The sequence below is a fragment of the Rhinolophus sinicus genome, linkage group LG03 (assembly GCF_036562045.2).
Source record: "Rhinolophus sinicus isolate RSC01 linkage group LG03, ASM3656204v1, whole genome shotgun sequence".
Lineage (NCBI taxonomy): Eukaryota > Metazoa > Chordata > Mammalia > Chiroptera > Rhinolophidae > Rhinolophus > Rhinolophus sinicus.
Window position 1 is genome coordinate 86,997,635 of NC_133753.1, and position 17,168 is coordinate 87,014,802.

The 17,168-nt window shown below is 40.2% G+C and overlaps 1 protein-coding gene across 3 annotated transcripts in view; it reads left to right on the forward strand.

The window, feature by feature from the left end:
- Window positions 1-235: 235 nt before the first annotated feature.
- Window positions 236-17,168, forward strand: part of LRFN5 (leucine rich repeat and fibronectin type III domain containing 5) — a 266,786-nt gene continuing 249,853 nt past the window's right edge. The window contains exons 1-2 of one of the 3 annotated variants that reach the window (XM_019752187.2): window positions 239-2,294; window positions 2,554-2,701. The gene's annotated coding sequence lies outside the window, so the exon portion shown is untranslated. Of the gene's footprint in view, window positions 2,702-17,168 lie in introns of all 3 variants that reach the window. The other 2 variants (XR_002139234.2, XM_019752190.2) reach the window with 2 other exon arrangements.

Sequence of the window (17,168 nt, forward strand, 5' to 3'; positions counted from 1 at the left end):
GCCAGCTTTCCCCGGCAACCTCCAACTCTTCCATTCTCTTCGATTCAGATTGGTGTCAGGGCCAGCCGGATGGGAGCTGAGAGGGGAGATGCTCACTGGGGCCGAAGACCACGTGCTGGTGAAAGGGTTTCCTGGCTCCTGCAGAGAGGAACGGCGTGATTCACTCGGGGGTTCCCGGGAGGAAGCCCTTTCCCGGCTTGGGGGAGTGGGGGTGGGGTCAAGGAGAGAAGCTCTGAGAGTTGTTATAGAGACTCGAGAGAATCCAAGGGCGGGGCCCTGTGTAGCCGTCTACCCATTCCACTTCTCTTTCAGGTTTCAGACCTGTTCTCTGTCCCAGTGACCTTAGTGGCCAGGCCTGGCTAATGACGACTACTGGGCTTGTTTTCTGCCCTTGATATACTAAGATGTGACCAACTGCAGCATTCATGATATCTGATGCTGAGCTCAATTGATTTTTCACATGTAAATGTGTTTTTAGCTTCCACTTCCATCTGATTTGTAAGCAAACCTACCACCTACTACTAAGGAAACACTGGAAGCCAGTCTTAAGATCCCAAGTTAGCAGCCCTCGGTCTCAAAATTTTTCCAGCGGGTTATATAGATAATGACTTCTCCCACCGCCGTTAGCAGTCACAGGCTGACCGGGTGGCACTTCTTTATCCTGTAACTGTGGGGTAGTGGGCGGTTAGCAAATCCACCCTTCACAAGAGGCTGGGGACCCCCCTGCAAGTTCCTCTCTGTCTCCTAGGTTTTCCGCCTTCTCCCCTCCCCCTGCCTGCAACGCCCCCGCGCCTCCCAGTTTAGGGATTTGCCGGCGTCGCGCGGGCCCTCTACGAGAGCCTGGGGTAAATCTGTCCAAACACAGCCGGCTCGGAGGAGCTAAACTGGAGAACTGCGCGGGGCCCTGGCGGAGTCCCGCCTGACTCTCCGAGCCTGGGCGGTGCAGCAGCTCCCGTCACTGCGGTGAGGGCCGGGCCGACGGCCGCGCGCCCGCCGCCGCCGCCGCCGCCTCCATGCTGCAGCGCGGGGCGCAGGTCCTCCGGGCTGGGCGGCTGCTGTTGCCGGAACACGCCGCCGCGGGGAGCGGGGGATCCTGGCCCACCTCGGCCGCGGCCGCAGTCCAGGATCTAGGCTACCAGCCCTGAGCCTGAGCCGCGAACTTGCCGGGCGCCGCGGGCAGCAGGCGGGGCGCTGTGTGCAGCGGCGCGCAGGGAGGCGGTGAGCTTGTGCAGAGCGGTCCGAATCGAGGGCTCAGTGTATGTGTGTGTGTGTGTGCGCGCGTGTGTGCGTGTGTTTGCGCGTGTTTTCCCTTCTCGAAGATGTGAAGGGCTTCGTAGCTGGCTGCTCCCTTAGGATTCTTGACTTTGTGGAGCTCTGGGCTGTGAGCACAACCCACACACACAATCCATTTTGCACAGTCGGTTTATATCAGGAGAAAAAAGCGCAACTGGACGGGGGTGGGGCAGACAAACGAAACCTTCTGGAAACACACACACGCACACACACACACACACTCACTCACTCACAAGAGAGGAATAATGAAAGACCTGGGAAGATTTTCATAACCTTCCTGTTGGCCCTTCCGTTTTCTGGAAGGATTCTGGATCTTTTCTACCTTTTGAAGTCATCTTGGCGTTTATTTTTTGTAAGCCGCTCTACAACTAGCTGTGTGTGTGTGTGCGTGCGCGTGTGTGTGCGCGCGCGCCTATCTGATGTATTTGACTGTCTTTTATCCAACTGCCCAAAAGCAAATGTGTTAACTCGGCGGTGCCTCTCGGTGCCCGGGTCCTGGAAAAGGGCGGAGGACGCTCAGACCGATTTTCTCCGCTGGATTCGGAGCGGCTGCCTGGCTGTGGACACATGTATGTGGACTGCTTTACCCAGAGGCTTGGAAAGCGCCAGTATTAACCTGCTTTTAGGTACATCACAAGGTCACCAGAGGGTCCTGCAGCCGTCTTCTTCCTGTGCATCCAGACCTTCCTGTCTTGTCCAGAAGGATATTCATGTTTCGGTTCACATCATTTAAAGCCAAAAGTTCAGCCTTTCGAGCTGGTTCTGGTTTCTGCACAAGCAAGGCAACAAGGATTGCTTTTAAAACTGCTTAACAAAATCCCCGACTCCTCCTCGGCCCTTTCCCTGCTCTCTATTCTCCGCCAACATGTCACCAGCTCTTGAATTATGTGGATTTGGGTTGGAGGAGAACTTGAAGGAAACGTGATCAGCGGTCTATGCCAGACCACTCTCTTTGCTGCCTGTGGTCCGGTGGGCATCGAAACCGATTGTGAGAAGGACCGGTACCCTCCTTTTTTCTCTCTCCCTGTGCTGTGCTGGGTGTGCGTGTGCAAGGGTGAATACGAGTGCGCGCGCGCCTGGGTGCGAGAGTGTGAGTGTGTTTTTGAGTGTGTCTGTGTGTGCGTGCGCGGTTGCCCTGCCTCTGCCCGCTTCCCGGGCGCAGAAACGCGGGTTTCATGGGGAGATCGCGGTGGATTCCCCACCCAGCGCGACCTGCGGGCAGCGGCAGCAGTGGCAGGAGACGCCTCTCGGACTCCCTAGGATGCAGGTGCTGAGCTATGGCAAAGGGCAGCCAAGTGAGGAACGAGACCCACGTACGACTGTGAAAGCCACCTGGAGCCACCTTGCCGGGATTGTACCTGCGGGCAGAAAGTCTTCCTACGATCGTCTTTTCCTCTAGAGGCACCAGGTAACAAGCAAACGACTACCCGCCTCACCCAGTTTCCGTTTGATCTTGTTTCTAGTGTTTTATCTGCATTGCAGGCTACTTTACTTATTAATGTTTTGCAAATCATTAGGAAGAGCTCGGTATCCAAGGGCGTTCCGTGATGTTGTAATATAATATATAGGAGGTGGAATATAAATCTATACTTGGGCACTTAATCTAGCAGTGAAAGCTAAGGGAATATGGATAGGCTCCACCCTAACTGATTATTTTGGAAAGCTGGGCGTGTTGAACCTGTCCGAAGATACCAGAGATTAAAATCCCGTATTTCCTTCAGACTATGGTTGCCACGGACCTTTGGTATCCAGCCCTCCCCAGACTCTGGACTGCGAGAGGGTGTTTGGTTTCCACCCATCATTTCAGGCAAGGATCATTTTTGACCCTTCTCTACCTCTGGTGCCAGGTTGTTTTCCCTTCCTTCTTGTGGACAAGCTTTCCAGTTCCTTTAGTAGTTGTAAATTACACATCTGGAGACTTTAATCCCAAATGGAGTTTTCTTGTTACTTGCTTTGTATGGAAGGGAATTCATTGTCTCCGGTGTATGTTGAGATAGGATATTTAGCTATGAGGGTTTGCTTTTATGTAGAAAATAGATCTATGAAATAAATCATTTTTATATCTGGAGGAGCTAGGCTTAAACCATAACAACCACCCCACTACTATCCCCAGATGTAGTGTCTCATTTGTGGAGAGGGGCTTGTGTGTAGTGATTTTCTTTTTGGGGGGTTTGTGCTTGTTTGTATAATATATAGTCTGAAAATTCTTGCCAGTGGATTTGTGACTTCCTAATTAACATATTGGGTCTGATATGTTAAAATGGAGATTCCCATGGCAGGTTGAGGCAGAACAAATTTCATGAACTTCCAAAGCCCCTTACCCTTGCACCTTATTTTTCATTTCCTTTTCCCAACACCTCTATGTCACCTACAGAAAATTTCACTCTCTTCTTGAGGGCATTAGGATTAACAAGATAAAGCACTTCCAAAGTAGTCTCATCAATGTTTTATTCCATAGTGAAGGTGGTCTGAATAATTCAGCTAAGGAGTGCTCGTTTGTCTCCCGCCTTCCAGAGCTGCCGGCTGGCTTCCCCCAACAGAAGATTTCACTTGGCCCAGCACAAGGTGCCCTGCTCCAAGAGACACTGACTGGGCCTGCTCCCAGGGTCTCTCTTTGCTGAAGTGGCTTAGAAAGTGTAGGGGCGCTGTCCGCTGTTCTTCTTGTTGCTGCGTTTCTATAGATATCCATATGATGGCATTTGCAGACTATGATCTGGCCACTAGCTTGCTTCTCTCGCTTGATATACCCCGGCTCCTCTGGAGTCTGGGCTCGGCTGCTGCTGCAGCCCTCACAGGCTGGTGGTGCTACAAGGCCATGTTTGCAGGGAGTTGGGGGTTGGGCTTCTCCACTGCAGCTGCCAGGCCCGCGTTCACACTTTCTTGGGGCGGGGCAGGAGAGCTCCGTGGGCCCCCTGGCAGACAGCAGGCGCATCATGGCTGAGGTGGCCGCCTGGAGAGGAGGAGGTAAAGAGAGATGCAGTGAGGGCAGTGATGTCCTGTGCCTGCAACCCTTATAAATGAATATTCAAGAACATAGAATGAAAGCGTGCTGCAAAAATGCCTTGATAAATAGTGTATGATTTCTCAGGATTCAAAACCTGAAACTAAGTGTTTTTCCTGGGTTTCCTTTTTTACCTGTCTATTCTCTCCTCTCTTGCTCTCCCGGATTTAATCAGCTCATTTATACTTCTGTTTTACCCCCACTTGGAATACAAATGGAAAGGCAACTATACCCCCCAACCTCACAATCTCCCCACCCCAACGCCCCTACTCCCTCAGCAGCCTCCCCACCCCATGCCCAGTAAACATGAAGGGGATGGGGGCCACTCTAAAGATAGCTTTGCTCTGTAACTTCAAGTCTAGGGAGAACCAAGAAAGGATGTAGAGAGAATACCTGGGCTTTAACAGAAAAGCATGTCTCCACTTTACCTTCTGAGGACTCAGAAAGAAAAGGGTACTGCCTGCGTAAAAACTCAAAATAACTGGGAATTTGGGAAGAATTAGGTGAGGACTTTCCTTTCCTTTCTTTTCCTTTCGTTTCCTTTCCTTTCCTTTCGTTTCCTTTCCTTTCCTTTCCTTTCCTTTCCTTTCCTTTCCTTTCCTTTCCTTTCCTTTCCTTTCCTTTCCTTTCTTTCATTTTCTCTTTTAGTAAATTTTTTGTGTGTCCCCTATCACTCAGAAAATCCTAGACAGAAAACTGATTTGAATGTGTACTGAAAATCTCACAAGGACACCTCTTTGTCCCCCAGATTTCTTCAGAATATTATTTGCAACAGAAACTATATCATACTCATAACATTTCTTAGCAAATAATGCATACCTATTTAGAGAGTGCCCAAGAAAGAAGGAATGCTGGTGGAGAATGTAAGTACTTGTGAAAATAATGTTTTCCCTTTTTCCTTCCTGGATGCACGTCCTTTTGGTCTTTTCTCACTAAGGATTCAGTCTTTTGCAGGTTAAGTTTTGTCTTTATACTCTCATCCTCAGGAGGTTAGGTGAAATGTCATAAACAAAAGGACCTGCTAGCATAGACTTTCATGTATAGAATTTCCTTTTAAAAAAAAGTGGGGATTTCTGCCTCCCTTCCCTTCTCCCTTGTCTGGGGAGACAGATGTGCAAACCAATTTGGAGATCTGAGTCCACTCTCCTTATTAAGCATTGTGCTTAGACAGAGCTGGCCTGGCTCACTAATGGGTTAAGACTGTCAGGTATTGATAGGAAATTGCCCAGCATAATCTTCCTTCGTTGTAAGCCCTCTTATGGTCACTATTAAGAGGGACAGAATAATAAGAAAGTCAGGACACCCATGGGAACAGATGTGAGCATATAGGCAGGTGGAAAGTTGTCACTTGACTCCTGTCCCTCAGACCATTTCTTTTGTCATTTTCCCCCCTTTCCCTTTTCAAGAGGCGAATGACCTTGAACAACTCCCATCTTCTGTGCTTCACACACCTCTTTTCATCTCTCAAATGTGTGATGTATATATAAATAGATAGACAGACACACAAACACACATATACTCCCCTCGTTTTGGAATATGAGATTCTTGTACTTGTATGTTTTGGGAGGGGTTCATCACGATATATCTCTGACATACCATCCAGAGGTGATTTTCTTTCCCTTTTTTAAGCGGGGATAGCAACAGCTGTGGTCACTTGAGGGAAAATTGCCCCCCCCCCCCATCCCCTCTTCCATTATTTTTGTCTCTGTCATGAAATGTATTATTAATCTTGGTGTTAAAGCAGTGTCCGCTTAAGGCATTGTTGTTAAATGACCATCATATGTTGTATCTGCCTTTTATCTTTTCAGTAATGACTTATCAGTTCCCTTTGTCCATTTAAACCCGTGTTCTGTTTCCTCTGGCTGCTTGAATCACTTTTGGCTTGATAGTTTTGCTGAGTTTTCTAGCTGGTGAAATTAGGATCTGGCTTTCTGCTGATACTATTGCTGTGTTGTTAGTGGTTGGGATGAGATGCTTGCAGATATTTAACAATGTTCCTGCCTCTACATAAAACTACTACATAATAGTTCTACATAATAACTACTCAGTTATTTTATGAAACATTTACAACACATATTTCTAATATGTATTTTTTGTCAATTTTGAGGTTGGAGGAAGAAAGCCACTTGACACTTTGTAAAGGCTTAACTGGGTAATCTATTAACTAATTCCAGTGATCTTTATTTTCTCTTTACTCAGAAATGTAATATACTGGCATTATCTTCAGAGTTTTGTGTGTAATATAATATATTCTGTTTCATTTAAGTATAAAGATATAACTTTAGGCCTTTAGATAGATGTGATTGTGACCCTGTAGGATATGTGACTAATAGAGAATTTTGCTAAATCATTCCACTGACACATGTACATAGTTTTGCCTTGTTCAGTAAATCTTGAGAGTGAGACTACTCATTATATTTCCACAGCCCACATTTTTATTCCCGTGGCAGCCTTCAATCATTGAGGATGATTTAAAACCTAAGGCAGTATAATTTGTCCATTACATGGTATGTGCATGGTGAAATTAAGAAGCATTACGTTTATAAGTATTGAAACTATTCTGGTTAGAGGTGAACCATTTTTATTATGCTATATCAATATAAATTTTGTGTTATTATGAAAACTCCAGTTTCATATATAGCAAGAGATAGAAACATGAGACTTTAACTCAGAGATCGTTAATGCTATTTTTAAGCATTTACATCATAGTATTCTGATAGATACTGTTCTGACAGAATGCTATTTACTGAACTATGAAATAATTTAACACTAATTATGAAGGTGGTTAGCAAGTGATAGAATATTACAATGGAATTACATGGTTACATAAATGCACTATCATTTCACTGATGCAAAGTAAACTACATGAAAAGGCTTTATTATTTAAACTGCAAACTACATTTGTAAGTTCTCTTGGAAATTGGCTTTGATAGTCTATGTTGGTTAAGTTACAAACTTGGTTACTTTGGAGGAAAATGCCAACTGACCAATTTGGGTCTTCCTAGAAAATATTTCCTTTTTATGGAAGAAATCTGCTAAATCTTAAGTCTTATGTCCTTCATTTCCTTATGGGAGCATACATGTAATTTATTATATTAAGAAACCTCCCAGTGAAATATTTTGAAATTGGTATTATTATAATCCTTGTGAAGAACAATTGTAGAATTGTCGTTGAATATTGAATTTATTTTAGATTTTACAACAAAAAAAGGCTCTAGAAAATAAATAATAAGATCAAGTTATAACATCCTTTTTCCCAATTCTGGGAACAGTTTCTTAATTCCTAGAAAAAACAATGAAAGAAATCACTAATTAGATCAATACATTTAGCAGGGATAGAAGACAAAGCAGTGTTGTTTATATTACTGTATTTTCACTTTGCCTCTTGTAGTTCTTTTGAGGAAATGCTAAAGAGCCCTAAAGGACATGCACCAGTTATTCTCTGGATGCCATTCCCCATGTTGACTTCTCATTTCCTGTCTAGAAGTAGGTTTATCATGAATCTTAGTAGCGTCACTTCCAAAGTTATAGGGTATTTGCATTAAAGTGATTTACTAATGGGAACATATCAACTCTGTAACCATGAGAACTAACTTTCTCTTATCTTCTTTGGAAGTACAGGCTGTGGCCTCTTTCTTAGAAATCAACTGTCTTTGTTATTATTTCCCATGGTATAAAAATTGGATTATGGAATGATTTATGTGCACTTGTTTTATTAGTACTAAGGCATTTGTATAGCAACATTAAAACGTGTGTGATTTATATGACAGCACTGAACACTGCACTGAGTAGTCTATATGCTTTGTGCTACATGGAGAGAGATCGTATCACTGATGTTCACAGATACTTTAGTTTGAAATGCCTCATTTAATAACAATATGCCTACCCTGACACCATAAAATTGGGGTTATTTGTAGGAATTATGTATGATATTTGCCATGTATTGACTGTTCAAATGTTAGGCACTTGGACAACATATAAGTAGACATTGGATCCTGACCTCAAGGAACTTGTTTTCTTGGTAATGTGAAAGATAGAAACAGATGCATAAGCTTGAAGGTAACTGATATATCTCACTGATCTTTTTTTTCTGTTTTGTTATTTTATGCTTTGTAGTAGGTGTGAGAGAGGGAACGAGGGAATTGTAACTGTGTTTTGTGGAAGTCGATTTTTGCAGTGGTTAGAAGTACAAACTTGAAGATTTCACAAACCTGTGTCTCAGGCCTGTGTAGCCTGGAACAAGTCTTATAACCTCTCTGAGTCTTAGTGTCCTCATCTATGAAATGGAGCTAATAATGGAAAAAGAAAAACAACAAAACAAACAAACAAAAACAATGCTTAGCTGATACCATCATGGTTGCCATCATCATTATCATCTCATCATTAGCTATCCTGAGGGTAAAGGAAGAAACTGAAAAAGGTGCTAATTGGATGTCTTCAAGGCCTATCCTTTGGAGGGTCATTGTATCTCAGGGTACCAAGGAATGCTAAAGCTCATCCACACCAGACTGTGTGTCTTCAGACACCAAGCAGGTGATGTAAAGCAGGAAATCTGGCTGGATTTAAGAAATGTGGGCTAGGATCTCTGGTACACTGGAGAGTGCATGACTTACCCAAGACATTCAAATTTAAATTCATTTTAACACCCATGGGTCTGACATTGTTAAACTGTTGTATTATTCTGACATCTATTCTATTTTAAAATTTCTCTAAAGCCAATTGGTCATCTTGATGAAGCAGTGATTCTGAAATCGCTCCACCTGAAGTAAATTATTCCAGTTTTGAATAGGCATATCATAAAATTACTTTTTGGGATTTAGCCAAAAATCTGGCAGCCTGTGGCTTCTAATTAATTTTAATATTTAAGGAAGGACACACAATAAGTCTTAATTCCAGTGACAGTACCTCAAATATTTAAACTGAGTTACTTGGGATCCCCAATTCATGATTGCTCTGGTTATGATTAAACATAATTCTGGACCTACACTGGTTTGGGCAATGTCATGATTTCAAGCCCCTTTACCTTTCATACTTAGTAAATGTTAACTCTCATAAGTGTTCACTATCTCTGTCTTCTAGATGGGTGTTTGTTTGTGTCACTTTTCATTGATGTGCGCTACCAACACCAACAAACCATGTGGGTTGTTGAGCAGTGCCATTATTTCCTTGCTTTTGGAACACAGAAAGCAGGTACATGCTGTAACTCTCCATCCTGCACTCATGTCAGATATTACTGTTTGATCAGTGCCTTTTTTTCCTCTTGAGGTTGGGCAAGGCATTAGAGTCCTTAACATATCTCTGAGATGCTACAAATCGTCAATCCAAGTTTGGTCACAAGAGAGAAATATTTGCCATTCTGAGTCTAAACCCTAGTAAGGATAAGCCAACATTAGTTTTAGGCTGTAATAAAGAATAAAAGGCATTTATTTGAGCAAAAAAGGATCTTGCGCCCAGGAGACAGAGATTCAGGAAGCAACTTAAATTGTGTTTCACTAAGACAAAGGGGAGGTGGTCTTTCATAGCAAAATTTCCACCCAGGTTATTGATTAGATTCGTTTTGTGTAAATGACATATCCAAATTATGCAGTTCTGATTGGATGGGGCAGGTCTCAGTCCAATGATGAAAAGATGAAACCAGGTTTTCCCTGAAGTGGTTGACTCACAGGGAGTAAAGAAGCCAGGGGCTGAGAGTTTAGACTGAGGTTCTTCCTGTGTACAGAGTACGTGAGAAGCCCTTTCAGCAATTGGCCACTAGACTCTTATTATTCATACAATTTGGGCCCATGGTTGATCGTGGGAATCCATCTCAGCAGATATATTCCTTCTTGAAGTGCACACCTGAGTTTCTCAACATGGACATCGTATGATTTGTTCATAATAATGCAGTTACTTAAATCTTTTCCACTAAATATTGAGAGAAAAGTAACGTATAACTTGTAATGATGTTGTTAATAATAAATATAAAAAACAATGAAATAGGGCAAGGTAAGTTTAGTAGATTTTACTTCACCCGAAGGTGATGTGTTAGCTGCCTCATGGGCTCTGATCTAGACAAGAATGACTCGAGGCCTGTTTTTGGATCCCTTATACAAACATTTATTCAGCATTTAATACTTGCTTAGATACTCTCCTCACCATTTCTCCTTTGAGACACAAATGCTGAAATGGCATAGATGCCACTCTGAGGAAGCAGAAGTCGAGAGTGAGGAACAAATATTCTTTCAGAGATGCAACCCTAGGCCTGAGTCAGTCTTGATGACATTTTCACATCTTTGCCTTTTAATTTACTCTTAAACCTAGATGATATTGATTTCTAGAATATTTATTCAGTTAATTTGAGTGGCCGCCTCCGTTTTTTTGAATAAAACTATCTATAACACTCCTAGCAGTTTCTCCAGCTTCTATCTGAGATTACTTAATTTCTAACAAGGGGAAACATAATTTGCATACAGAAGGAAATGTCAGTAAAACTCCCTTTATCTGGTGTCCTTGCAGAATGAGTCTTTTGGTTATTGACATTCTTCATCATCTTGAAATGGTATTCTTTCTGGGCATCAAGTTTAAAATGATTTTTAGAAGGTTTACTTTTAATGTAAGTGCTACATATTAAAATTTATACACCAATTCTAAATACAGTTAACCTTTCCTTAAAGACTTCAGGTCTTCCCTGTATGTTAGTGATTGCATGACACTCTTAGGGACCAATCCACGACGTGTTCAAGGCAGTTTGTACTGAAACTAAAATTTCTCCAACTTTTCTTTCTCTTCTGTCTTCTATGTATGATTTTTTTCTTTGCTCTCTTATAGCTAACTTTTTTTTTTTTAGTGGGCCTATTTTCCTTTTTTAACTCACTGATTCCTATCAACTTATCAGCAAAATAACAAGATTGTTAGAAATCTCTGTAAAGTAAAAGTCTGAGGATGAACAAAATTCTAAGACATCCTCCACTGAGGAAAGCACATGAGTTTTCCTCCAGTACTTTATATGGAAAGTACTAGGAATTGCTAATACATATATCTTGGGTCATATTAATAGATGATGATGATTATCAGTAGCAGTGTCATCTTCCTTTTCTGAGAATGTACTCTGTGTCAGGAACTGTTGTTTTTCACTTTCCTCTAATTCATAGGATAACCCTACAGCTTATCCTATGGCTGAGGGCGGTTACTTTACTTGCTTATGATTATGTGACTACTAGATGATGGGGCTAGAATTCAAATCTGAATGTTTCTGATTCTAAAGAAATTGCTATATCTATTATACTTAAGAGATTTCCCTTTTTTTCCTACCCCTTATAGTTGTGTTTTGTTGATTATTACATACATGTATTTTTAACCGCCTTCAGGGATGATGGCCATCCTCTGAATATGTATCTCATTCTTAACTTCTTTTGTCTTTATGGTACTCTACGAATTGACAGGTTTTATATCTGGAAGTTTATGAAAGACTTTATGGTTATCCGTTAGTGGATTTGAGAAGGAAGTGTTTAATCCTGAGTCTGGAATATAAGTATATACTTTTTTTGTTATTGTTGTTGTTGCTAGTCTAGATTATGTGATGCTGGGTGATTTACTCTAATTACCAATTCTCATCTGCAAAAGGGATTTGTAGGCCATTGTAAACTGACCGATATGTCTTAAAAAAATTAATGAATAATGGTTCCCTTGAGCACGTTTCCTAGTATAGAAGGATCAGTGAATTCTGTAAATCTTACAATTGGATGGAACTTAGAGATCACGCTGTGTATCATTAAGACATTTACATTTGTCTAATTGTGCTCTACATTCCACTCACCTCTTATTCCCTGCACCCCCACCCCCACCCTGTTAACTCCTCCCTTTGTGACAGGACCAGAAAAAAAGGCAAATGACAACCTCATTTTCTCACCTTGAATCTACATTTCTATGCTGTTGTTTTAATGACACGGGCCTGATAATCCACCAAAATGTGATGGTTAATTCTAGATATGTATTTGGCAGAACCATTTCTGGATGAAGCCATGTGATGTATTACCATCTGCTATTTACTTTCTTACCTCCTTTAGTGAATTCAGAATGGCCACAGTGTTATTGCATGTCTTCCCACCAAGAGTATCTATCTGTTTCCCTTCTCCTTGAATCTGGACTGGCTTGTGACTTACTTTGAACAATAGGTTTGGCAGAAGTTACAAGCTGAATCCTCCGGAAACCATGTGTCCTCCACTCCTGCCCTTCCAGAAAAAATTTGTCTGTTTTTTTCTGTACCCACTTATCATTGCATTCGAGAAGTGTCCCTAAAAGGGTTGTCCTCTTACGCCAGGGATCATGCTATTCACCTACAGCCCAAAGAAAAATTTGTCTTTGTTTCTCCAAGTTGCGTTTGGGCTGGGTTTAGTTTAGAGTGACATTTTCTCATTTCTCCAAGATTTTATTTTACTTTCTAATTATGTTTCAGTGATTTATATTTCCTATTTATTTCTTCTGTAAATTAAATCTAGATTACACAGTTACTTTATTCTGGGACTTCATACACACCTCATTTTATTTAATAATGTTCTTATTTATGTATCAAGTTACAGGAATTTGGCATACTGGTACAGGTAAAATAAGGTACAGGATATAGGCCATGGAACTGTACAATTAAAATGGTTTTCTAACTTTTGTAAATTAGAATGTAAATGTCTTAATGATACACAGCATGATCTCTAAGTTCCAGCCAATTGTAAGATTTACAGAATTCTCTGATCCTTCTATACTAGGAAAAGTGCTCAAGGGAACCATTATTTATTAATTTATTTACAAAAATGCATAATTCTAAAATACAATCAAATTCGTTTTTTGTTTGTTTTTGTTTTTTTGTTTTTACTTTTAGTAGAGGGATACATATGTGAGAGGGTGCATGGTAATGCATATCACATTCATCTAAATATTTTCCACAAAGGTGTTTTGTTATGGATTTGACAGTCTCCCTGAAATATATTGAAAATGAAATATTTTATTTACCTTTGTTAGCTGTCTATTCCTACTGTGAATTTAGAGTTTAATATAAGTTAGGCAATGTGTATTGTGCTAATCATTTGAAATTTCTACTAGTGAATTCTATAATAACCACATATTCCATCTCCTACATGCTACAATATACATTAAAATTATTTTCTTAGCATGATATGCATCAATTTCCTCATCTGAAAATAGGAGCTAATGTTGATGTCCCAATGGCCTCTTGTGAGGAATAAGTGAAATCATCTTTCCCAGCACTTCCCACAGTGACCGGCAAATAATAGAATGTTCAAACTAGCAAAATACATGTCCTTGTATTTTATATATTGGAAGATAATATTTGACCTGAGTAGATTGTTAGCTTGCAAATCTCTTTCTACTTTACTGTGCCGAGGCCCCGAGATTGAATGACTCTTCTAAAACACTGACAGGGCAATACTTTTCTTTACCAATGAATGTAGAAGTTTTTAAAGAAATTAATAACCAAAAAAACCAAGCTTTTATACAAAGCTAGTATAACTATTGTTAAACTAACTGGAATAATGTTTTAAAAGAAACATCTCAAATAATGGGTGGCCTTTAGAACATGATTAGGAAAACTTGAGATAATTATTTTATGAGTTATCTAATAGGGAGGACCAATCTAGGATGTTTGAGTTTTAAAATTATACAGTTTGGTAGGGCTTTTGAAGAAAAATAATACAAATTTACAAACACAAAAGTTATGTAAGGTGTCTTGAAAGGGGCCTGTGTGTGCAACATTAGCTTTGTGGCAAATCTGCTTTTCATATTACGTTCATGCACGTCAAATTCTGCAGAAAATGAACAACTTTCTTTTGTTTGGGAGAGTTGATTTTTATAGTTCTTTAGGTTAATTTGTACCAATAACTGTTTTTTAAAAAATTCATGGTACTCTCTTCAATAGTTCTAGTACATCTTTGAATATTTTTTAATTGAAAATTAAAGTATTTATTTAAGTAACTATATGAGTATATAACTGTAGCACTTCTTGTTTTATTGAGGTAAAAATAAATGGACAAATCAATATGTGTAATTATTGACCAAATTTTTCCAGTGATGTTGGGGGAAATCATTTCTTCAATTTCAGGTGATATCTATAGAATTACAATGAAAAATATAGAAAAAATAATCATCTCTAAAGTCTCTATATTAAAGGAAGGAAGCAGATTCAATGGCAATTTTAAAGGAAAATAGGGAAGTTCAGTGAAATCATGCTTGGTATAAAGTGTACACTCAGGAGGTGTTTGGGTGTTCATATGTATATTAATCAATAAATATTGGTTTTGGAATGGGGCTATACAGCAGTAAAGTGTATGTTTATAAGTAACAGAAAGAAACCAGTTTCCTTTTCTATAGTCATTTCCTGTATATTGTGTTTACATTATAATGTTAATAAATGAACATTTGGGGATCCATGGAAAAGAAAAAAAAATCACCATTTTTGAAATACGTATATATATAAAAAATCCCTTGAAAAACAATGTAATGTTTTAATGTCATTCTGAAGATTTTCTCTATCCTGCCTGTTCACATATTCCCTCTATAAAATACTATCCATACTGGGGATGGGGAATATCAACTCTTTCAAACTGATTAAAAGTGCATAGTACAGAATTTTCCTGGATGAAGTAATCTGTTTTGTGGGATGCGGTGCTTCTTGGATGGAGAGAATTCATGTGAGTAAGCTGAGTTTAAAGGGAGTCAGTACTTATTCTTACTGAATTGTTACTATCAATAACAATTTAAAGATGTGATTTTTAATTGTAAGTTGAAATCATACATTGGCTATATGTATAGCAGTCCAAGGAGAGGTTGAGACCTGCAGTTGAATAATGTTTAAAAGAGTGAGACATGAAATGATGTGATGGTCCTAAGCTTGTTAGAGTTCAGGTTATATAATCAGCATTCTATTGTCTAAGATTTTTGGTTTCAACACCTTGAATTAAGGAAAACAGGTTTGTGTCATTTAGGATTCATTTAGCTGTAAGTGGAAAATCCAATCCCAGTTGGCTCAAGCACAAAGGAATTTTTTCGTTCATACAATCAATAGCACAAAGCAGGGTTATCTTCAGGTAAAGCTTGATTCAGGGTTGAAATAATTGAAACGACTGGGCTCAACTTTCGGTTCTATTTTCTTTCTATTAATTCCGTTCTCAGATTTGGAAGGGGGAATCATGGTAGCTTCATATTATCACATAATATGAAGGGAGGGGAACTGCTTCCTGATACTCTGAGCAAAGGTCCTTTAACTGGTTCTTTGGAGGACAGAGCCCCAGATAGCAGTTTCCAGGCTCTCAGCCTCACATAGAAAGGTGCTGACTTAGGTAGTAAATGGCCATCAACTGTGATTGGATGGCCATCAGCTGTGGCTAGTTGGCCGTCAGCTGTAAACAGTGAGCCATTGGCCACTAATATAACTGCTGTGGTTACGCTAGCAAAATTGGGGGCTGGCGAGAAGATGGTGGCTGAGCTGGCAAGCGCGGATTGCAGTTAGGATGACGGGTTGAGGACAGTGTGGATCCAGCCTCCAGTGAGACTGCAGTGCCGCCAGCGAGAATATAGTAGTATGCCTCCCCTATCTATGGCTCCCTGGGTGTTCCTTTTTGGCCTCATCATATCCTGTGTTCTTATGTGGGGAGCGGGAGCAGAGACCCCGCAGGCCGCCCCGCATGACAGGTTCTTTTAAGCCCTTGTTTGTTTTGACTTGTGTTCTGTTAACATCTGCAATGTTGTAACTTGGTTAGAAGGAATCAAATAACTATTTGGTTTACATACCTCTTCCTTCCTCTTGTCCTCTTTTCCGCCTTTATCCTTCCCTCTTTTCCTTTCTTTCAGAATTATTTTCCATGAAAAGCCACTCTCCTATTCTCTATGTGAAATTAAAAAGCCTACACAGCTTAAATGAAATTTAATATTTTACTTTGATAATGAGTGCTTCCTGTGGTAGGAGAAGAACAATAATTTTCCCTCTACTCTTCCAGGTTCTTATAAAATTTACTAATTACGGTGAAATCACAACTGCGTTCTTCACTGGGAGGATGTTGGTGGCAGCTTGTGAAGAAAATAATGCACTGTGGTTAGAGAACGTTCCCATTTCCTCTAGTGTCATATAAGTAGGTTAACAATTACATAGACAACAATAAGTTCCTAAATTACCAAGAAGGAAATGGTTCCTAGACACTACATGCATAAAGTATTTTGATGTCAAATTATCTTAAGCTTCCGCTATCCAGTTTGAAATAACTTCTATCCCTTACTTCACCATGAGTAGCACACAAATCATGTATTTTACTATCTAAGCATACTTTATAATGTTTAGTCTTTTAAGTATAGTTCCAGACATTGAACTTTTAATCAGTCAATATGGACTGAAGTTTGAATGACTAATTAGTTTTCCTGCAGTTAGTTCTTTTGTGTAAGTAGCATAGCTATTATTTAATTAAAATCAAAAATAGATTGTTCATAATCATGAACAAGGAGGATAAATTGTAATGAACTATCATTTGCAACTTCTTCAGATAATTCTACAGAGGGGAAAAACAATGAGCTGGAAGGTTATCAGCAAAAATAGAATATGTTAAGAGATATAAAGATTGTACTCCCTTTCCTGTCTTTTTCAGCCTGAGTAGAGCACTCATTGTATGAGTCTGCACAGAATCTGCAAAGTGCTGTAAAGAATCATTTTTAATTGAGGTAACCCTGAGCTTTGTGAAGTATAACCAGTGACAATCTAAAGTGACATTTTGATTAAGCAGTGGTTGGAATTTGAAATACTGTTACTCTGCATCACTGCTGGGAACCTTAATTGAAGTACAGAGTCTTACCAAAGGAACAACTACAACAACAAAGCAGAAACAAAGCACCAAAAAACAGA